The sequence below is a fragment of the Ictidomys tridecemlineatus genome, chromosome 10, assembly GCF_052094955.1.
Source record: "Ictidomys tridecemlineatus isolate mIctTri1 chromosome 10, mIctTri1.hap1, whole genome shotgun sequence".
NCBI lineage: Eukaryota > Metazoa > Chordata > Mammalia > Rodentia > Sciuridae > Ictidomys > Ictidomys tridecemlineatus.
The window spans coordinates 65,526,798-65,551,018 of NC_135486.1; the positions used below are offsets into that span (position 1 = coordinate 65,526,798).

A 24,221-nucleotide genomic window follows, 5' to 3' on the forward strand; every position below is an offset into this window, starting at 1 on the left:
AAACAAAGGCCTCCTTGGCCTCAAGTGTGGGTGTGTGTGTCTTGACCCCTGTGTGTGTAAGTTTTTTACTCTATTGCTCGGTCTCCTTTTGTCTCCCGTTTCTTCTATCACCGTCTCGGAGTCTTTCTCTCACACACATGTGCACACACTCACCCCACAGAAATGGAAGTGCTGACAGTGAGAATCAAGACAGGTGCAGAATCCCATATGCAGAAACAAGAGGAGAACGGAGACATTCTGGCATCCCTGGGCCTCACCTGTGCATTTCTTAATGGTCAAGTTCTGTGGCTCAGATTGCCTAAACTAATCAAAAATTAATCTAACAGCATAGATTAATGAGGAAATGCTAAAGTTAGGACAGACGCTGCATATGTAAAATACGTTACCATCACATTGATCTCTAAGAACCAAGAAAATCCAAACATCAGTTGGGTGGTGGTATTAGGTTGTACAATTCAAAGATACAAAAGGACAGTATTACATATGGTAGGGAATTTTAAATGAAAAATGGCCTGAGGACTCATCATGCTGTGTGTGTAGCATGGGATGGTGGCTGTCGAGTCATAGTGGGAGGGTATGGAAATAATTGTTAGAATTTTAGTACTTACATACAAAATGGGTTCCTCCTGGGCTCATGGAAAGTAAGTCCTAGACTGATGTTTCTGTGTTCTTTCTGTCCTTATACCTCAGATCCCTAGTGACTCAGCTGCTTCATTTTCACTTATAAAGTACCTACCTTTTAGCTCATCCAACAAGACGTGAATTCTCTCAGTGTTACTGATATCTCATGTGGCTAAAGGGCACCCATGTGCTTTAATTCACACACGGGGAAAAGAATAAATGAGGTTTAGGAATACTTACATTTAAAGCATTTTTTAATATCAACAAACTGGCAAAAATTTGGGAAATGTCTTAAAGTAATGAATATCTCAGTGGCTTCACGAAATTTTAAAAATCAAAATGGAAAACAAAAGCACTGTATTCAAATAAAAATATCTTTCTATTGGCATGAAAAGTGTTTACTTCTTTCTAGCCTCCAGTAGAACGGAAAAAAAAAGTGAATATATTTTTTCAACAATTATCGTTTGATGTATTTCTTAAGTAACAGTTGTTCTGTTTTTTGTTTGTTTGCTTTTTAGTAACATGGAGTTTCTCTTAGAGTCTGATGTTTACTTTCTTCCACCTCATCCTTGATTTTGGAGGGTGGTCTCAAAAAAAGTGTTGTGATTAGAATAAAACCATTTTTGCATCCCTTTCTACACCTGCTTCCCAAGTGAGCGTAAATATCCCAAGCTCACACTTTGAGTGGTGTGTCTTTCTGGCATCTCTGCTGGGAAGACCTACCCCTCACTTCTTGGATGTGAGCTCTCAGCACTGCTGTCTAGGTACCATCTCAATTGTCAGAAAAGGAGCTCACAGCAGGGGTACGTACCCTGAAAAGAAAGGACACAGGTGACCAGCTTTGAAAGAGCATGCCATTGCTACTGCACTTTGGGCACATCCCCCTTAAATAATTTACATATGCCAGACGTTTGGTACAGACTTTATGTATGCTATTTTATTTCTCAGTTTCAGAAAAACCATTTGAAATAGGCTGTTTTGCAGAAACTGAGACTCAAGATGTTCGAAGACCCTCCTAATGGAAAACATGGTCACCTTCATGTTCTCAGATATAAATCAGGACAAAGCTGCCACTGGCCCAGTTCTGGGGCTTCTTCTGCGTGGAAGGGGTGATATTCCTTTTCCTCATGAGCACTGGGACTGTAGGAACCTTCCATAGTTCTGTTTTAGAAAGACAAGGTGGGGAGCTTTATATTCTAGAATGCATTAGTTGTTCTACCAAAAACACAGGCAATGTACAACTACTATAGGTATTTTCAGGATTTTAGTCTAAGTGTTCCCCAGTTAACCAAAAAGAGACTGAATATCTTAAGTTAAAAAAAAAAAAAAGAACAGCGTCACACAAGTAATATAAATATCTATCTCCATGACCACAGTATCTAACCCCAATGGAACTGATGGCACCAATTCACTGCCCAGGTTGGACCCAGAATTAAGGTGATCCTTTAACACGAAAGCACCGGGTACATGGCCCTCAGCTCCAGTCAGCCGCATCCTTTCTTACTTGCCAGTTTTATAGCAAGATATTGCTTTCGGTACCAACTTCTGAAAATGATACCTGACGCACAGGCCAGAGCCTGTCCTCTGTGTCTGAGCCCCCTCTCCAATAATCAGCCTGGTCTCTCACTTGGCGTCCTTCACCCCTGCATGTCTGTGTTTAAAAACGGAGAGGGGGAGGTATTTTGAAACCAATGAATGCTCATTGTCCATACAACTTTATATTTACGTTGTTTTCATCTGTTTAATACAGAGGACATTTGACCATGCGGCTTTTCTTTATAAAAAATACAATTTTTAACTGAGGGATTCTCTTGAAGTGACCTCATTCTGAACATAGGCTCCATAGATCCAGAGTGTCCTTAGCACCTGGCAGGATGTTATTCAACGGTATACATTAACCATTTACTAATCAAAGGTATTGCTTAAGCCAGCAGAAAAAAAGCTATACTGACTCAAGACACTTGAGCATTTTCTGAAAGATATTTAACAAGAAAAACTCCAGGGAATCTGATTAAATATGTTGTTTACACCACCAGCAGTATTATATTTCCTGAGAACAGCTGTACAATAGGAATTGCCAAAATTATAATTCATCACATCAAAAGTGACCTTTCCAAATATTTAAAAGGTAGAAATTTTAGCTAAATACAGTTTCAGGAGCTCATTAGGTTTTCAAGAGTGTATGCAAGAAGACTGTTAAGGTTGCATTTCAAAATGTGGTATTCAAAAATGTATTTCTAAATAATGTCATCAGATTTAAACAACAACAACAAAATTCCAAATCGATGATTTTTTGTTGTTCAGCATGCAGCATTCCCTTTTTAGAAAGGTAAATTTATTTTTTATGACATCTAGAGTATATGAATTTGGAGAAAATACTTACCAAGGCACGAGAGCAAATTCATTTTCAGCTAGGTTGGACTCTGACAAATAGAATTTTTGTCGTTGTTTTCCTGTACTGAAGTAGAGAAGAATCAAACCTGAGCTGTTTGTACAAGGCAGCATTTACCTAGATTCCCTAAGCAAACTTCAACTGGACAAACAAGATTGGGGAAAGCAAGTGTTAGACAGACTACATCTGCCTTTAGATGTCCACAAAGTTCATCTCGGTTTTAATGATTCCATTATGATGATTATGGAGTAACACAGGATTTAACCCAGTACTTCACAAATTTATTTGAGCACCAAATCCCTTTTTTAAAATGTTGTGCATATTCTAAGACATTGAAAAGAATCTAGGAGACGTTGTAAACACGTATGAGTGAGTGTCTTGGGATTGCTTGATTTCCCAACTCTAAACCCTGTCGTCTTGATCATTTATCAGTTAGAATCCAAAGAGTCCCATAGCTCTCTACAGTGCCACCAAGAGCTAATTTTTGTAAGGATGATAAAATGTTAGAAAAATTTTGAACCTATAGTATGGCTTCAAAGCACCTGCAGTTCTTTCCTAAGCATGGTTACCGGCAGTACCCCTGTAATGCTCAAGAGTTCACACACACACACACACACACACACACACACACACACCATATCAGTAGTCATCTGTGGAGAAGATCACTGCTCTAAGGTTCCTCTGAGTTTCCTTTTGTGTCTGGAGTGACATGACAATCCCTTTTATGTGCTCACATCATTAGGGTTTCTTGGCACTATCCTAAGTATTCCACTTATCTTGAATCTTATAGAAGCATTTTTAAATCTTTTCTGCCTTCGGTGAGGTTTAAGGAGTTAGGCTTAGCTGCCACAAACTCAGAGAAGTGTCTGTGATTAACACCTCACCAGACATGACTGTTCCTTCCTCTGGTGTTCACTCCTGGTCCATCTGGGCGGTGATATGCACTTGGAGGCAAGTCTGAGACAAAGTCATTACCTCCCATCCTGAAAAAGAGAGAGAGACAGGAAAGCACAGTGGGAATCAATTCTGTTCACAAGGAAAGTTGTGAGCCCATGGAGAAAACCCGACCCCAGGTGGGTGTGGTCAAAGAGGAAGTTGGGAGAGGCCTACAGAGCCTGCCTGACTTGGAGAGGCACTCAGGTGGGGGATCTGTCTCAAGTCACATTTTTATTAGGATGTAACATATGCCCATTTAAATTAAAAAAAAAAAAACCTGGGAAACAAAATTGTTGTGTAAAAGTAAAGCACATTCCTATCTCTTCAAAGACAGCCATGTGAACATTGCGATGTGGTGCTTGCATTCTCTCTTCTACAAGGTCTAGTCATTTTATCTTTCCTTAGAAGTGAATTGATGGTCTCTGACTTCAGGCTGCAGATGAAAAAACCCAGGCACTGAGTCTTGAGGGTCCTGGGTGGAGACTTCCTGTCAGTAGTGGACCCAAGAACAAAAAGGAGACATTCTCCAAACAAGCAAGACCTAGATACGGAGCAGGATAAACCTCCATCCGTTTTTCTTTCTCATTATTGTTTCTGGAATAAATCTGCCTATAGAGTTTTAAAGTGAGCCAAGGCCATTAACTCTTCTGATCAGCTCCAACTGAGAAAGCCTGCCCAGTGACCAGGGAGTGCTGCTGGACCTACAGACCCACTCCTGGGTCTCCCAGGTGTTTCTTCATTTCCTGACGGGAGCACCCAAAAGAATAGCCTTCAAACAAATCTAAACTCCGGGTACATTTTGTCCCTTTCACAATCCGTTCCTTGATCCCCTGTAAACACTGTTACTTGGTTAGGCTCCATAACACTGGGGTGTCCAAAAATAAGATTTTCATTCTTGGCTTTTACATTCACATTATGGCTTAATGAGAGAGCAAGCGAGAGGGGTGCTGAGAGAGGCCAGCTGAGATTGAAGGACTGTAATTAAAAGCCACCTAAGCTGGGACAGCAGAAAGGTCACCTGAAGCAAGGGTGATTAACATTTCCAGGCACCTGAACTGACATATCTCTGGCTGAAGAGCAGCATCTTCAAGACACACTATCATTTATAAAATGAAGGAGCTTCAAGGCTGAACCTTTGCCTTTGTTACAGATTTTTTTATAACTTTTAAAGATTACAGGAAACCATTTGGTAGGTAGATATTTTTTTAAATTATGGTTTCAGGGGGGAAATAAAAGCATCAACTTTGAGATCAAAATGTGTTTCCATGTGAGAGCAGCTTACTAAATAGAACATTTAGTCATTTTCTCTCACTGAGATGCGAAGCTTTTTAAAATTCTTTCTCTGAATAATAGTTAACTGTTGTTTTTCACCAAATAGACTTTCCAAGGATTAATCTCTCTCTTGTGCCACAGCATCGAAACCCAGGCAAAGATTGTTCTCAGTCTGCCCTGGGTATAAGACCACCTTTGAAGCCCAAAAGAAAGTGAAAGGGGCAGCTCTGAGAATACAGTGTTTATTCTCAAAAATCAGACACACTGATAGATACTTGGATGGATGGATGATAGATATAATATCCAATTGTGGTGACTAAAGGAGGAAAAATTTCTATAAACTTTAAAAAAAATTTTTTTTCAGTTGTCAATGGACCTTTAGTTTATTTGTATGTGGTGCTCAGACTCAAACCCAGTGCCTCACACATGCTAGGCAAACACTCTACCACTGAGCTACAACCCCACCCCTCAATAACCTTTTTGATAAGTCATTTTCAGTATAGTAAAAATTTTACATGTGAATATGATCCTAACCTTATAGTTTTAGGAATATATAAGCTAAAATATGAGTGCACATATATGCATGGGTTATTATTACTACAATGTCCATAATAGTGGAGGGAAAAGAAAAGAAAGAAACAGGCTTAGGCTTGATCCTATAAATGCTCCAAGGATTGAATAAGTCGTGGCACACACCCAGATGAGGCCAACTTACTATCTCTTTTGCAAAGCTTGAGTGAGAGCCATACTGGTTGATGGGAACATGTGCTGTCTTGTTCAGAGGAAAGGGCAGGTGGTAGCAATATAAGTGAAATGGCCTCAGAAAAGGAAATTGGCACATTAGAATGATCAAATAGGGAAGGACAGACCTCAGTTAACGCTGAAGGGGACTGAAAGTGAGAAGGAGTGGGTGGAGTCGAAGACCATTCATATTTTCCTCTTCATATAAGTAAGTGTTGTTTGGTTCTTTCAATGAATCTATATTACCTTTGTTACTATAAAGATAAAAATAAAATTGTTTTAATGTAATTTTTTACCTTAATAATGTTTTTCTTTCTTTCTTTCTTTCTTTTTTTTTTCCTCTCTCCTTCACATTCTGTTTCTGAGTGGTTGGGTTGCTTGGAATTCAGGATGACAAAGGCAAGATCACCTGCCTCCTGTCCCACCTTAGTGCTCTTGCCCTTCTCTTGCCATAGGCTTCTTTTTTTAATATTTACTTTTTAGTTTTAGGTGGACACAATATCTTCATTTTTATGTGGTGCTGAGAATCGAACCCAGTGTCTCACACATGCTAGGTGAGCACATTACCATTTGAGCCTCAACCTAGCCCCAACCATATGCTTCTTAACACTTTAAATAAACTAGACTTCTTCTAGGCTTATGCACAAATGTGGGTTTCAAGTCACAAATAGCTCTGTGTTCAATGGGGCTTTAAAAAGTGGAAAATAATATTTATGGTTTGAAAGGCAACATGAAATTGTGTGAGCCCGTGGTTCCTCCTCTTTCTCACTTCATTTGTGTCAGTGACACAGTTTCACTTTCTTTCCACCACACTGCCTCCCAAGTTTTAGAAATACCGTGATACATTTGATGCAATAAATGAATCCTTCACTTGGTTGGCCGGATGGAGTCCTCAGATTATGTCCTTTGGTAGGAAGTGTCTTCAAATTAATTATGTTAGAAAAGGAACAAGGGTTTCAGGATATTTGGTTTTGTCCTTATACAGAAAAACATTAGAAACAAGGAACAGGTATACATTTCTGTCTTGTCATCATACATATTTTACTGAAAGTTAAGATTTGATTTTAAATTCACTACTTACACGCAAAGGACAGAATTCAGAATTGGTAGGACTTGAGTCAGATGATTAAACACTTTCCAGGTTCAACTCTCTCTCTAACTTTATGATTAAAAGCCAAAACTATGGGTAAAACTAGTCTTCACTAGGTGTTTATACTGTTGGAATTGAATATCAAATTGGGAAGAAAATAAAGATAGGACACAGCAAGCTGAATCCGTGTTTATTCTAGGCCGTTTCTCCTTCCTCGGTTTACACTGCATCTTTTTGTAAAAGCAATACATTGAAGTGATATTCACCTCCCTACTGTGGCCAGCAGGCACAACCTCTAGAGTTTGATTTTATAAGATCATGTGTTATCATCACATTGTCATAATGTCCTTATATTTAAAATATTACATAATATTTATATATATATATATATATCTTCCAAAAAATGATATTTGAAACCATATCTTTAACAAAAACAACAACAAAGCAAAAAAAAAAAAAAAAAACCCTTCTTTTTGTTGTTAAAAGAATTTGGTACCAAAGAACTGGTTAAATCTCAGATACGTAAAAAAAAAAAAAAAAAAAAAAAAAAAAAAAAAAAATCCGAGTTTCTATTGTTTTATTGATAATAGTAGAAATACTGGTTAGTTGTTAGATACCTTTTCTCCTGACTCAAAATTGTAGAGGTCTGGGGGTGTGGCTCAGTGGCAGAGCCCTTCCCTAGCATGTGGGAAACCCTGGATTCCATCCTCAATACTACCAAAAAAAAAAAAAAAATTGCAGAAGAACACAAAAACCACATTACCCACAGAAAGAGTCAATCCACAAGCACAACCTTTGCTAGTAACACTCCTCTTTATAACTTTTCCGTGTCTGCAGAGTGCATGTGGAATTGCAGTTTGGGTAATATTCTTCACACTGTTTTGTGCATTTAGTTGAATGTTTTGTTAACTTCCAGCTTTTATCTCACCCGCTTGTGGTTAGGCCCCCCAGAACCGGGCCTGACTGACAGGCTTCCCTTTCCATGAACAGGGCTGAAGTTCCCTCTCCCATCTCTGCTCTCTGCCAAGACTGAGATGGAGAGCACTACTTTTTACTTAATTGTCTGTCAACACTGCCTCAGTGTTTCCAGATTCCTGGGACCCGGATGTAATGGGAGTTCACAGGAATCTCAGGATCCACTCTGGCAGTCTCAGCCTCAGGGAGTTAAGGTTAGGGAAGGAGCTGAAAACCATCAACCTGCACCCACAGCCCCATCTCTGTAACAGAGATTCCCCCACCCCTAGCTGGTGGCTTCTGAGAATTGTGTCATCTGAGCAACTTATAGGTGGACCTTGGAGGGGTGACATGTACAGTAGTTGATCTGCCTCAAATCGTAGTTGGCCCTCCTCATTCTTACTTAAAATGCACACCCCAGCCCACCCCCTCCTCAGAAAGCAAGGGACCCTGATGTTCCTCTTCACCTTTACCAATCTATTCACCTGAGGCATTAAAGCTTTCTGTGTTCCCAGCCACTGGCTGAGGACTTCAGCCTGTATGAACCACGCCATCTGCCACCACCCTGACAATGACCTGCATCTGCCTGAAAGGCTCACACAGCTGTGATCCCATCAGCCGGAATGGCCCACCAGACATCTTTCTGGGTTTACCATGTCTCCTTAGACACTATGATCAGGCCACTCCTTGACAGAAAGTCCCCAGCTGGATGGCTTTCTTTGACCCCAAAGTGCAACTCCTATTTCCTTGCTCGCCCGTGATGCCTGTCTACACAGGGCACACAGTGGCTCTGGGCAAAAGCCCACTCATCATAAAAATGGTTGAAATAGCTTTTCAAAAAATATAAAGATTGCTGGACCAATTGAACCACTACCTATTCAAGCAGGGGTGGTGTTAATTTTGTGATTTGGATGATAGACGGAATGAACAGAGGATGGTGGCAAATGAAGAATGATGACGTGACACCAAATTTTATCTCAGTCATGCCTGTGGAGCTGTGTCTTCATCTGTAACATGCAGAGAGGAATAGGACACCCCCCTCGCAGGGGCATGACCATCCCATGATAAAGGGGTGTAATGGGCTGCGAATTATACCTGGAACACAGGGAGCATTCACTGAATGTTTGTCACAGCACTGTGGTGTGGGATTGGAAATGAAAAAGGACCTGAGGTTGAATACCAGCTATGCCCATTACTTCCTGGACAACTTTGGGACATTGTTCGACCTTCGTATTTCATTTACAAATGGGCAGCAGTAATGAGCCTGGCATTGAAAAAGCAACAGCCGTTCTCCCAACCTCTCTCACCTAATGCTGCTTTTCCCAGGTACAGAGGATTGGATGATATTTTTTTAAGAACCATTTCATGCTGTAGTTTGACCTGTCTCCCACCTCTGTGTGGATGGGTAATAATGGTTCAAGGGCCTCTGATGGGCTCAAAGGCCAATACCGCATAGCATCCCAATGAGCACAGGTACCATCGAGTGTGTTTTGAAATAAGAACTGAATGCAAATGAGACTTAGTCTAATCTATATATTTTTGCAACTATATTTATCCTATTCTCATAAAATAGGTTGTCAGGCTTAATTTTGCCAAAGCTCTTGTTATTTTGGTCTTCAGAGAAGTAATTTAACTAAAGGTGTACAGTGAAATTAAAAAGGGGATAGTCTAGATTATCCCTGAGAGGCTGGGGTCTAATTTTGGCTGAATGCTTAGAAGTTAAATCAGTTAATTAAGCTTAGTTATTTCAAGACTCTGAGTAGGTTCTATGCTATCTAAATCAGATGAATGTAAATTCATTTGTCATCCACTGAGATTGCAAAACATGGGCTCAAACATTTTGTGTCTTTCTGGAGATAAGAGGAATATGTATGCTTAAAACAAAAAGAAAGTTGGCAAAAGTGAGTTCAGGGGAGTTTCAAGAAAACAGGACTTTGCAGATTATCATCCTTCGAGTCCTCTATAAATAAGTATGACCTGACTTCTAAAGTGGACTGCTGCTTTCCTGTTAACAGAATACTCTGCCTCTTATACATTCTAAATCAGAGTAACATTTTGTTGGCCTGTTGCCAGAAGTCTTCCATAATTACTGCCCTGTCTCTAGCTTTGTTTCCCTCTTTATTTGGCCAGCTATATAATTATTATGGCAGTCTCTGGAATCAGGAATTATATTTTGAGTATTAAACCTTTTGAACTGTGTTCATGGGGGTTTGGAGGACCCTGTCATCTGCACTTGGATATTTGAAGCTCCTTCCTAAATGAATGTCGCATGCAATTAATTTGCTATAGAATGAATTTGAAGTTCGAATGAAAGCCAGTTCCTTGGTTGTTTTCAGATTGAGTGAATCATTGAGCCTGATATGAGAGAAACTCCAGGGCGTTCAACCTCATTTGTGGCTTCCCAGTTCATTTAGTGAACAAGATATTTACATGATCAGACACTTTCATGATTGATTACTGTAATGTTTATTTTATTTTAACATTAACGGTGCTACTTCATGTTGCATTATTGAGAGATACGTATTTAATTATCTCAAGTGATCTGAGCCCAACATGTAGGCATATTGGGGATCCTAATTGTACATGAGGCAAATGTGATTTGGACATTTCTACGTTTTAGCAATAAAATCATGCAGTAAACACTGCTTGAGTAACTACTGTGTGCTGTGACCGGACTGATACGTGCCTACCTACAAGTGACTGACTCATTAGATTCTATGAGGACACCAATAGTGAAAGGTGAACCCACTCCCATCAGCACACCCTGAATGGGAGAATGTCTATTACAGAGAGACGAGGGAGAGAAAGGACTCCCTCTTCCCGAGAAGTGTTGTTGACAAGTTCTCTTGTAGGGAGTGTTGATGTCTGGGTGGAATTTGCTCTGGAAGTTCCAGGTGTGTCAATATTATTCCTGAGGACATGCTGGGATCTTTTTTATTTTTTATTTGTTTTAATTAGCTATACATGACAGTAGAATGCACTTATATACTTTGATATATCATACATAGATGGGATAGAATTTCTCATTTTTCTGATTATATATATTGTAGAATCACATTGGTCATACAGTCACATACATACATACAGTAATAATGTCTGTTTCATTCTACCCTCTTTCTTATCTCCACATCCCCTGCCTTCTCCTCCTTTCACTTCCTTCTACCTAATCTAAGGTAAAGCTATTCTTTTATTTTTATTTATTTATTTTTTTGCATTACAATTCTTAATATACATATATACCAAAATTTTTATATCTCTGTTTGTAAATAAAGTATGTCGACACCCAATTCAAATCTTCATACATGTACTTTGTATAATGAAGTCCATCATATTCCACCATCCTGGTGGAAGGGAAAGGGAGGGGGCAGGGGATTAGCAAGGATGTTGGGATCTTAAAAGAGAAAAATAATTGGTAAAAAGAGTCAGAATTGGGCTCAGGTTTTAACCAATGGTCACTTATTCACCAGCCTCAGTTTCTCTCCGTGTAGAGCAACTGAATCTCATGGCACACTCCGCTGCAGCCTTTCCTTCTGAGCTATACTCCTTGGGTAGGGATTCCCAAGAGAGGAAGAGTCTGAGAGGCCGCACTTGGATCAGGGGCCCTCCTTCACTGAGAGCAGGAGAGGCTCCCTCCCTAATTCCCACACTGCAAGCAATAGCAGAGGAAGAGGCCCCACAGAAAGGAAGCAGGGATGTCCAGACGCAAAGGGCTTGTGCTCTGCAGGATCCCGCTTCTAAAAACCATGAGGGACCAATGACTTTTCTTCTCTTTTTTCCTACCATTTGCATATTGAAACTTTAAAAAAAGATATGCAAAATACATATTTATTTTTGAATTATTAATTGCAGCATCCAATGGCTATAAAACTCTCCCAACACTTGCTGCCTATCACAGGCTCATGTTGTCACAGACCCTCTGTCCTCAGCAATGTCCTTTATGGCCACCCGCTTCCTTTGCTCCCTCCTGTGGAGCTCAGCACCTCCTTTTCTTTCTTCCACTAACCTTATAAAAATAGATGCTCTCCTAAGTTTCTGGCCTGGGGGTCAGGCTCTGTGCACCTCAAAAGGGTGAGTGCCATGTCTGGAAATGGAGTTGGGAGCTTTACTCTTACTTGGACGCCCACAAGACCACTGCAGGTGTACATTTTGAAGTTTCTGGAAGAAGCTAGTGTACTCACACTTCTAAGGGATTATGCATTTGACTTCCCTTTGAAAGTAGTCAAGTAGACTGTGATACTTAAAACAAGAAAGGCACCTGTCACTGACATGTAACATGAAGGGAAGAGCAACGGCTTTGCCTTCTCTTCTTCTTACTGTGTCCATTTCTTGCAGCCGGAGCTTAGAGAGCTATCAAGGGCAGAGCTGCAGAATGAAGAACTCAGTAGATACCTTTCTTTGGCAGTGATAGATACCTTAACTTCACTGAAGTCTTCATCAGTTACACAAGGAAGTTAAGCACCATGATCTATGCAGTCATTTCCAATTCAAAAATTCTATAACTTTTTTGTGTAACCAATTGACTTTTCCTTTCCCAGGGTTTTGATTATTTGTTAACCTCATTCTCTTGTTCTGTTCTAGCACCTGTGTTCTGATTAGTGGCCAAATAAGTGACATTTGGAACCTCAGCTAAAGTACAGTAAGGTAAGATCCTTTCCCTAGTTGAGTCTTTTGCTTGAGAAAAGGAATTCATAGTTTGATCTAAGAGAGCAGATTAACAAGAAAGAAAAATTGGTAAGTTGGTGTTCTTCAACACAATTTACCACTTCTACTGTGTATTTCTTAATATACAGTCATGCTCAATTTCTTGCATATTAATAAAACTGTTCATTCAAAATTGAAATAAATTGACTATTTCAAATGCCCTTTTGTATATTAACAGGAGCTATGTGGAGTGTTTTCAAATAATACAAATTGTTTGAATTATTAGCATATGGATTGGACATTATAACTTGTCTAAATCTTATACTCTTAAGAATTACCCCTTAATTTACATTGCTTCTGTTCAGACTGCTATCCACAATCTGATTGTGAAGATAAAGAACCAGCATTGTGAGTCAATGCAATCCTTCTTAAATGTTTATCATAATACTCTCTCTGTTCTGCAAATGCTATGGCTATGATACCCAAATCCAATTCTCCCCTTGATCCTTGGCAACAAAACCCTGCTGCTGTAAAGGTTAGCACAGGGTTCGGTTTAAAAACCCTTGTCTCCTCAGACTCCTTTACAGTGGCCATGAGACCCAGTTCCAGCCAATGAGCTAAGTGATGGGCCTGATGGGCCTTTGCAGTAGTTTGTCTTCCTGGGTTAAAACAGCAGAACCGAGAGAGGAGAATTGCTTGGAATCGTTTCCTTTGTTCCTATCCCATTGTCCTATCTGGAAACACAGCCCCCCTTTTGCAATCCCAGGAACAAAAGCCACAATCAGCAATGCTGGAGCAGGGAGATAAAATGAGCTCTGCCAAGCCTACCATCAGATTTCCTGTGGATGTGACAGGTACACGCCCTGGCTGGGTCTTGATGCACACAGCAGTATTATCAGATCCAGTGTTTCTATCCACATTTTATGCACAAAGAATAATTGATCTGAGATGTGAAGAACTTTTTCTTGTAGTGGTGTAGGTGAGGTCTGAACTTGAACCTGTCAGCTGCTTTTCCCTGCATGCTGCTGCCCCAGGGCCTAACTGAGGGTGGCCATCAGCCTGTGCTGTTGCTGACTGCATTTCACAGCCAGTCCATGGGCATCCTCAGCTTACTAACCCTTTGAATACCTTCCAATAACATGGGACTTCCATTCCACTATCCATCTGCAAAATTAAGTGAACTGAGGTTATTTCCATAAAGAAAGAAAAGCCTCTGGCTAGGCAGAATCCAGTGCATTTGGATTGCCTATAAATGCAGGTGAAGGAAATATTAATTTTAATCTACAATTCTAACTAAGTAACCTCCTTCTAATGATCTCCAATATTTCAGTCATTCTTACTTTGTTCTGGGGAAAAAATAATGCAGGTAAAAGATAAGTTATATAATGAAATTTCTTTCCAAAGAGTCATGCCAGGCATTGAGGTAGGCACTGAGCTAAACTGGGGGAGGAGAGAGATGCTGAAGGATGGAAAAAAACCCTTGGGCTGGAAAATAAGAGACTGAAAATGCAGGTGATAGCTCAGCTCTTCTGTGGCATTAAAAAATATATATCACCTTTCTGTACCTTTGCTCTTTATTTGTAAATTGAGGGTGTAAGATAGTCTGATTTGCCGTTAGCACAAAATAATAGCTTACCTCCTTGACTCTCCTTTGAAAATGTAGGAAGTACTCTGACATCTGTTAAACCCATAATTTTTCCTTTTAATCATTGAACCTAGGAGTTATCAGCTCTTTCCTTTTCCCTCACTTTCTTCCTAATACATCCTGAGTCATGTGTCTCTTTGTCTCCTTTGTCCTGCCCATACTTCACATCTTCCTCCTGTCTTGCCTGGACAATGACATAGTGGTCACCTGGCTTCCATTCTGGCCACACTAAGAGGTGGTCCTCTTGGGGAACTCTATCAGATCTTGTTCCCTGTTTGAGACATGCTGAAAAACTTCAGTTCCTTCCCATGCATCTGGAATAAACCCAAATGCTTTACCATCACTTAACAAATCTGATAGGATCTGGTTTCTCTTTGTACCTGCTCCCCCTTACTAAATTGCTGAATTCCAGCATCCCTGCCTCTCCCTCCCCTTGAATGCTTCTCTTTGATCTTTCCCCTTGGATTCTGGCATGCTATTTTCTCTCTCTCTCTCTCTCTCTCTCTCTTTCTCCTTGGACCCTGGTTTGCTGTGCTCTGTCCTTGGCACTTGCCACCATGGGCCCTTCCATGTAGTTCTCTCTCCCTAGACCTCCCCCAACTGCTCTCTCTGAGCCCTGTCCCAGGGACCCAGTGTAATTCCCTTTAAAAAGTGAACGTTTTATTTTTAAGACATATTAAAATAGTCTCTTGTCAACAAAATACCTGCACATGTAGTGTAAAGGATTCAGGAAAAACATGACCTGATCTAAGCTCCACAAGGGTAGGACCTCAGAGGTTTTTTAACACTGCCCAAACCACGCTGCAAGAGTCTTGTTAAATATTTGTGGAATGAATGGATTGAAAGTCAGAAAATGCCATAAGTTAAATAGTCCAAAGAAATTAAGCCCTGCTCCTAGATGCCCCTGACAAGTGTGTGATTTAAATGGGAAAGGGAAAAAAAATAAAGAAAAAAACAGTTGAAAGGACAGAAGGACAGGCAGTGGTACAGATAACAAATAGATAGCAGTAAATCCTTGGGAGGGGCACTTCCGGGATCTCTGTTCCACTTTAGCCATTTCTGCTGGATGCTCATGGGTGACAGTATCTATGTATCTTACAGACATTTATTAGCTAAATATGGCACATTGCAATCAGGAATTTTGTTAAACAAAAGCCTAAAATCTGAAATAATGAATTATTGGACCTCTAAGAGCAAAATTTTGTCTCTTCTGCGTGCATGCTCAGATTCCCTTGATGCAGGGATTTCGTGCATGTTAAGCCGATGTTCCAGATGCAGTGAGTGTGGAAATGTCTGTGGAGCTGAGTGCAGCTCATGTGCAGGGCCTCTCCCTCCAACTCTGCACAGTCTACTTCAGCTTCAAGTCAATCTTCCCAGTGCTGGTACAGGGTGGCACATGGTGCACACATATTCAAAAGGCTGATGGGAAAATGCAAACCAGAAACATGTCTTATCTGTCAATTAAGTGATGTAGCCTCATGGTTAGATTATAGCAATTTGGGGGCTTTTTTGTTTTCTGCCAATTGAGATTTGACAGCTGTTTATAAAATATTTACATTCTGATTTCAGTCACATTGACAGCACGTTTGGGTCTTCGGAAGATGATAATTACACGTTAGGAAAAATGTTAAAAAATTTGAAGCTGATTTATTGAGGAGAAAAATCTGTTCTTAAAATTGAACAAAGGAAGGGCATCCACTCTTTTAAAGGATACACTCAAAATAAAAGTCAGAAATAGTAGATATGAATGATCCAGAAACATTCCCCTTGCAACATGTGAAGGAGCAGCTTTCCATACCCACCTGTCCCAGGCATCCTACTGTCCCTGGTCAGCTCTGTCCAGTTAGATCTGTGCTTCTTGCTTTTTTTCACTTTCCTATGCAAATAAAAGTGGCAGCATTCGTATGATACATGGGTAAATTGAATAGCATTTTAGTATATCTAGATGGAGTTTATGAAAAAAAATTACAATATATATTCTTGGTTTTAAACATAAAATTAAAAAAAATTGAGACGAACACAAAGTATTGAACTTATATAGAATTTAAAAATGCAATACTTCCAGTTGCTTCAAGGACAAGCATAAATTAACATAAACTTCTTTTTAATCAGATATTGTATGAGAAAGGGTGACCTGTAACTCTTGGTCAGTGGTTTTATCCAAGTCTTGATAGTCACCAACTGTGACTACTTGCTCAACTATGTAAGAACAAATATATAATAGAGAATGCAAATATATTTTTAATATTTTTATTAGTACATTATAGTTATACACAATAGCGCGGCTTCCTTTGACATATTCGCACATGTGTGGAATATAATTCGCTCTGTTTCAATCCCCAGTACCTTCACTTTGCCTCCCCTCCTTCTCCACGGCTGCCCTTCCTCCACTCTGCTGGTTAAAGATCTCTTTTAGAGTCATTCAGAAGCTTCCTGTAATTGATCCTATGTTTACAGAATCTAACAGCTATTACTTTCTTTCATTGACAAATGCACTGTGGAGACTTCTGGGATTATGTGAGTGACTTTAGAATCTAATCTAACATTTTAGCTAAAGTATTATTTTTTAAAATTTAGGAGAATGCATATTCTTTTATAGTCATCCTTCAGCACATAGTTTGGACCTCATTAAAAGGTTGTATCAGCTGCAAGTGAACTGAAGTGGTCTTGGCCCTGATGTCTATGTGAACAGGGAGCAAACGTATGATTGGAAGAGGCCATGTGTCCACCCCTACCCAACCACCCTGCTCACCCTGCTTTGTCCCAGCATCCTCATCCTTGGAGTGTATATTCCAACAGTCAACCCAAAAATCCTAATACCCTCTCTCCTTAGCGTTATGCCTGTGCCCTGGCCACCAGGTGTATAAAGGGGACTATGTCTTGTGAAAAGACCACTCTATTCCCTAGCTGTGAGTGGAAGCTGAGTTTTTGAGCAGGGAATTCCAGGGACTTGGGTATCTGAAGTCTGGTTGAGAAGTCCAGCTCCTTGTAGAAGAAGCTAAGCTCCCTGGAGAGAGTCATGGCCAGAGGAAGGCCAAGGTGGGCCCTCTGACTCGGTGATGTTCAGGCATGAATGTGTCTGCAGTCGCCTGTTGAATCATAGATGCCGACCGGGAAGAGCCGAGAATGGCTTGAGCTTTCATGTTTCACCAGATGAAGCTGAAACTGATGCTGATGGTGAATAAGGGATCTGAAATGCAGAAGCTGAGGCAAGGCCCCTGAGGCCTGGGTCTCAGGACACTTTTGGACAGAAGTATCTGCTTCCAGGGACATCAGAGTAGTACCCATACTCTGGGCAGCGGATCTCACCAGGCCCCCCAACCTGGACTTCCACTTCTCACTCTAGATTCTGCACCCTGTCCCTTAGCAACATGTGTCTCTAGTTCTCAAGCTCCCAATTATTCTTCCTGAAAGGAAGCAGATCACCGTGGCTGACATTGAGGTTGATGTCATGTGTGGCAGAGCCCACATTGGCTGCGCCCAGAGCATCGTGGAGAAATAGCAGGTGCCAGCTGTCCCCATAGTGATTGTAGCCTGTCTAGCTCTGAAGCACAGCGGCAGATTCAACTGAGCTGTGCCTGCCTCTGAGGACTGGTCCTCTGTCCCTATTTGGCCAGCTGATATCTGAGGGCATTGATGTTGCTGTTGTACACTGGGGATTGGCAGCATGAGAGGTGGGAAGCACTGCCATCAGGTTCCCAAGAGCATGTTAAGTGGAGGTGGTCAATGCAGTAGTGCTCGTGTGATATTATGTTATAGAGAACAGGTTAAAAAGCAAAAGGAAACTTTTCAGAGGTGATCCAAATGAAAACAATGCATTTTAAATAAACTATGTGTAACCTTTCAGAGGACATTTTAGCTAAAAGGAAAGGGGGATTATCAACCAGGAATAAATAAAACAGAAAATAAAATCGTAGAAAATACTTTCAAATAAAAAGAATATTTAGAAATGAATAAGTCATACTATAAACAAGAAAATTAGAGTGCAAAAAAATAAGATAATTTGGTTAAATTATAAAAATGTATCACAGAATATGTTTACCATAGAAGTAGCATCATCATATGTGAACATCTTAAATAAAATTAATCTTATGAAATGGCTGTAAAAATTGTAACAAAAGAGCAGCCATAGAAAATCAGGAGTAATCAGGTGAAATAATCTATGTGATAATTACATTCATTAAAATCTAGATTTGGCTACACTGAGATTCCATCTCACTCTGGTCAGAATGGCAGTTATCAAGAATTATAAGTAACAATAAATGTTGGTGAGGATGTTGGGGGAAATGTTCACTCATACATTGATGCTGGGACTGCAAATTGATGTAACCACTCTGGAAAGCTGTATAGAGATTCCTTAGGAAACTTGGAATGGAATGACCATTTGATTCAGTTATCCTACTGTTAGGCATATAACCAAAGTACTTAACATCGGTAAACCATAGTGTTATGGCCACATCAATGTTCATAGCAGCTCAATTCACAATAGCTAAGCTATGAAACCAACCTAGATGCCCTTCAATAGATTAATGGATAAAAAAAATGTGATATGTATACACAATGGAATATTACTCCACCATAAAGAAGAATTAAATTATGGTATTTGCTGGTAAATAGATAGAACTGGAGACCATCACGCTAAATGAAATAAGCTAATCCCCCAAAAAACAAAAGCCACATGTATTCTCTGATATGCAGATGCTGACTCACATAGGCAGGGGTTGGAGGGAGTGGATGTTTAATGGATTGGACGGGGGGAATGGGGGAATGGGAATGGGAAAGACAGTAGAATGAATGGGACATAATTTTCCTATGTTCATATATGAGTACACATCCAGTGTAATTCCACATCATATAAAACCACAAGAATGGGAAGTTATATTCCATGTATGTATGATATGTCAAAATACATTCTAAGGCTAAGGTTATAGCTCAGTGGTAGTGCACTTGCCTAGTGTGTGTGAGGCACTGAGTTCAATGCTCAGCATCACATAAAAATAAATAATATAAAATGAAGGTATTATGTCAATCCAACTAAAAATAATATATATGTATATATATTTAAATCATACACATTCTACTGTCATGTATAACTAAAAAGAACAAATAAATAAAAGAATATATATAGCTTGGAATTTATGAGTGGTACTTTTTAACTAAAAGAGAATTTTGACACATTTCTACAACATAGAGAAATTAAATTACCCTCCAAGAAAAAATGAGAAAGCTCTTAGGCTTACCATGAGAACCATTTGGAAATGGAGTTGAAAATTAAAGACACAACCTTTGCACCAAACAGCATTCAGCACACATGCAAGTATAAGAAGAAATTATTTCAAAGCACATGGAAGGATGCCTTAAAAGAGAGCTTATAATGTGATAAAAGGAAAAGTCTGCACATGTGTTATATTTACATCCCAGAGTATCAGAGGAAAAACGAAAATTCAATTTACACGGTTTCTTATTATTCTGAGACTGCAAACCCTATCCAATTTTAACAGGTCCTTTCAGCAAAATACTTATTTGATTCCTGCTGTCTGTTCCTGAGATAGAAATTTCAGATGACCTGTACTAATGCTTTAATACACAGCTTCTATCTTTGAAGAGCTGAAAAATCCAGTATTGATAAGCTATACAGCTATTTTTTAAATGTTGTCGGTTTTTCAATATGACACCAGGTATCAGTGAGGTAATCAAGTTGTCATGGTCCATATCTTTAGCATGTTGGAATTTTTGATGCTTTTCACAGTGATAGACACAGATAAGCTTTTGGAAAATGTTTTGTGAGAAGGATGTGTTAATTGGCATGCCAATGTAGAAGAAAAGGTCACTTTATTATATGGCTTCAGTGGCATAGACATCTGTGAGAAATGGTTGACATGAGACTTGAGAAGAGCAGGATTTGTACAGGCAGAAAGAAGCCAGAGGGATCTGCCAGGGCTCCCAGCCATATTTGAGGATGTAAGCCACGGCTTCCCACTGTGCTGTGTGCTCATGGGGGAAGGAGATGTCAGGATGGGGAAGGGCAAGGAGGCCACAGGAAAAGGACTTTGTATTCCTAGAGGAGCTTGGATTTTTGTCTTGAAAGTAACAGAATGGCACTGAAGGAGTTTGGCCCAGGGGAATAGCACAAGGAAAATTAACCTGGCAACAATATGTGGAAATAGATTGAATGTGGGTGTTTTAGTCAGTTTTCTGTCGCTTTGACAAATTCCTGGGAGAAACAACTTAAGGAGGAAAGATTCATTCTGGTTCATGGTTTCAGAGGTTTCAGTCCACGATCACTTGGCCCTGTTCTTTAGGGGCAGAACATCATGGTGTGGAGCACGTGGTGGTGCAGAGCTTCTCATCTCATGGTCATCAGGAAGAGAAGAGAGAGGGAGTGGGGAAGGAAAAAGATATAGTCCCCAAAATCACACCTCCAAGGATCCATTCCCTTCACTTAGGAACCACTCCTACAGTGTCTACCACCTCCTCATAGTCCAGTCATCTGTAATCTACTGATGAGGTCAGAGCCCTCTTGACCTAATCATTTCCCAAGATCCCCATCTCTGAACATTGTTGCACTGGGGACCAAGCCTTCAAAACCTGAGCCTTGGGGGACATTCCAGATCCAAGCCATAGCAGTGGGGAACTATGAAGGTAGGTTACTTCTCTGGACAAACAGGAGGTCAAGGTCTGAACAGAGAGAGCCATCAGCAGGAGTAAGGAAAGAGCCAATTCATGAGACACAGGCAAGACATGGTGAGAGTCTGGACCTTACTCCTCCCTACACCAGTTTGCATTGGCCCTTTCCTGTATTTTCACACTTTAGTGCTTTTGATTATTTGTCTTTCATGTGTGAATTCAAAGTGGATTTGGATCCTAAAGAAAAAACAAACACCACCTCCTCTGGGGTTCTCTGTTGCTTCTTACCCACCTTGGCTTCCTTCTGCCATCCATGATGCCCTTGCCCAGTTCCATTTCCTCATCCTTCACCCTCCACCACTGCAGTTTGGCCTCTGTTCTCACCACTTCACTCTGCCCAACCGCAAAATGTGTTGTGGTATGTACATTTCGCACACATCTAGGAGGGTGTATGCTCAGTGCCATACCTCATAGTCTCTTACACACACATACACACACACACACACATTTTTGTGTTTTGATTGTGAGTAGTGCAATGTTTATTATAGAAACATTGGCGGTCATGGATGTTGTGCTCTGAATGTCTGTGTTCCCAACAAATTAAAATGTATATGACAAAAATCCTAATTTCCAATGTGATGATATTTGAAGGTGGGTCTTTGGAAGGTATTAGGGATGAGGACAGAGAACCATGAGCGGGTGGTATAGCTAACTTAATAAGCAAGCTCAATCTTTAAAGGAAATGCATCTTAAAAGGGAGTGGCCATGGTAGGGATGAACAAGGCAGGATCTGGAATCTGGTTAGGGCTTTTGAAACTAGGAGATGTTGAAGCATGTGTGTGGAATGAAGGAAATAGCCCACAAGAGAAGGGCAGACTGAAAATGGATGAAAGAAAGGGATGCTGCAGAAGCAAAAGCCCTGAGTGTGCGAGAAGGAACGAGTGGATGAGCAGCCCGGGCAGGTGCAGGGCTGGAGGCAGAGTCATGGCATAGAGAAAGGTCAGAAGAGAAGGGATGCGCTCAGATCATTATTACTTTTCTTTGCCCAACTGTGATGGAATGGGCAGTAGACACTGTGCTCCACTGGATTCAAGTAAGGTAATAAGATCCTGAAGGTTTTCACGGATAGCTCTGAAGAAAGGAAGCCAAGTGCTGGCTCAGGGCCGTCCTCCTCAGACAGACCTCTGTGTCCTGGCCCTGCTGTCTTCTCCAGCTGGGGCATCCTCATCAGGTGAGATCAGGTGAGCAGGCAGCATCATGGATACAGGCCAGGCCCTGAACTTGGCTCCCAGGCTAGCACCCAGCTCTGACAGCGGCCGATGCCCACGTTTTGTCCGGCAGTGAGCCCTTCCTGCGTGGGCACTTCTTCTGTCAGGTAAAGACCATAATATTTCCTACTCATGGGTGGGCAAACAGTGAATGGGAATGTCCAGTTTGTAGTTTTGAGCCTCCTGTACCTATGTTGTGCCCGGGGCGGGAGCAGCTAATGTTATTTTATCTCTCTCATCTTTTCTGTCTGCCAAGCCAGGACAGGAATACACCTTGTCACTTAGGATTGTTGTAAGAATAAAAAAGAAATTGCATAAAAAGTTCCTAGCATACAGAATTAAATATAAAGGGGAAGAAAGTGGTTATGAGTGTGTCAGGGCTGACTCTACTCTGCAGCGATAGAAATGGGCAACTTCCCAAAGAAGGTCAGGACAGAGAAAGTGATTTCTGATAGGAAGACAAAGTCTGCATTTAACTGGTGAGAGAATGGAAGCCAGGTAAAGCCAGATGATGTGGCCAAGAACCAGTTTTCATTTGAAGTCAATAAATTTATTGAAAAGGGATTCATTTTCACTTCACTAAAGATGAGGGTAAATTTTTGTGGGCTTATGACCACATTGTACAACAAACATCTGCAGAGGCCAACTGGAAGTAATGAGATTTTATATTGGGAAGTGACATTAATTACCACATCATCTCACAGCCTTGGAACTAGTGCACAAAACAAAACTAAGTACCCTAGATGGAATTGATAAAATAAAATACAATCATTGATAGTATCACACATATAACATAAAAATGAGTGTATTTATTTATATATTTAAAAAAATCAGGTGCTTCAGATTCTAAACAGAGCATAAGGAGCAAAGGGGAAATCCTGGCCCAGGACCTGGCTCATAGTAGGTACCCCATAGTAAAGGAAGAATATGTGAATGAATGAGTCCAGTTCTGCAACTCATGTACCTAATATGGAAGACCTCCATTTAGGAAAAACTAGTCAATGTGTCCTATTAGTTTATCAGCAAATTTAATATAAATTAATGCTTCATAATGACCAGCTAGGTTAATTCAGGAATTTCATGTGAACTGATGTGTCAAATTAAAAAATCAGAGGCAGGACACTGTGAAAGGCAAGTGATGTTAAGACTAGGCAGAGCTGTGTTCCAGACAGAAGGCAGGCTGTGGTGTACTACAGTATTAACTGAAATAACATTATATATGCTTCAGAATGAAAATGTTCTTCTCTAAGAACAAGGAGGGTGTGGCTTAAAGCCAGAGGCATGGGAATGGTGCCAGAGTATTCAGAGAAGGCCAAAGAGTAGACATGGCCAAGACACTCAGGGGTCCTCTCCCCTTCCTTCTTAGTCCCTAGCCTTGGAGCCCCCATGAGTGGGTGACTAACTCCAGAATTCTCAGAGACAATATAAGAAGCTGATGCTCAAAGTGTGGCTCAAGGACCAGCAGCAACCAGCAGCCCCTGGAAACTTACTGGAAATGCAGAAAATGAGACCCCAGCCCAGCCTTACTGAGTCAGAATCTGCAGATAACAAGTTCTCAGGTGACTCATGGATACATGAAATTTTGAGAAGCCCTGGCATCAACGTTAGAAATGTGGACTGTGAAGCACATGATCTCTATTCAAATTCCCTTTCTACCTCAAGCAAGCTGGTTTTCTCATCTCCTTTGCCCATCTGTACTCCATTGCTAAGTACCCCATAAATAATATTAGGAGAGATAGATGAGGTAGTTTCATGCAAGGTGTTTATATGAGGACTGCCTTTCAGTAAGCACTCAATCAATGTTGGCCTTTTTTGTTATTTTTTTCTCTGCTGAGTGGGACAAAAGGAAATATTGAGGAGAAAGAGTTCTTGGAACTTTTCTTTATTTTCTCAACCCTATGTTGATTCTGAAATGGAAAAAAAATCAGCTTCAAGCATGGACTTGAAAATGGATCTAATGATCTTTCTGAGTTTTCTTTTGCAATAAATGTTCCTTCTATTAACATCACGATGGACAAGTCCCTTAACCCCTCT

The 24,221-nt window shown here is 40.4% G+C and overlaps 1 protein-coding gene across 4 annotated transcripts in view; it reads left to right on the top strand.

The window, feature by feature from the left end:
• Positions 1-24,221, top strand: part of Chrm3 (cholinergic receptor muscarinic 3) — a 420,874-nt gene that overhangs the window by 191,020 nt on the left and 205,633 nt on the right. For 3 of the 4 annotated variants that reach the window (XM_021723071.3, XM_040277095.2, XM_078023114.1), the window contains one exon: positions 12,585-12,647. The exons of the other annotated variant lie outside the window; for it this stretch is intronic. The gene's annotated coding sequence lies outside the window, so the exon portion shown is untranslated. The remainder of the gene's footprint in view (positions 1-12,584; positions 12,648-24,221) is intronic. 4 annotated transcript variants of the gene reach the window in all.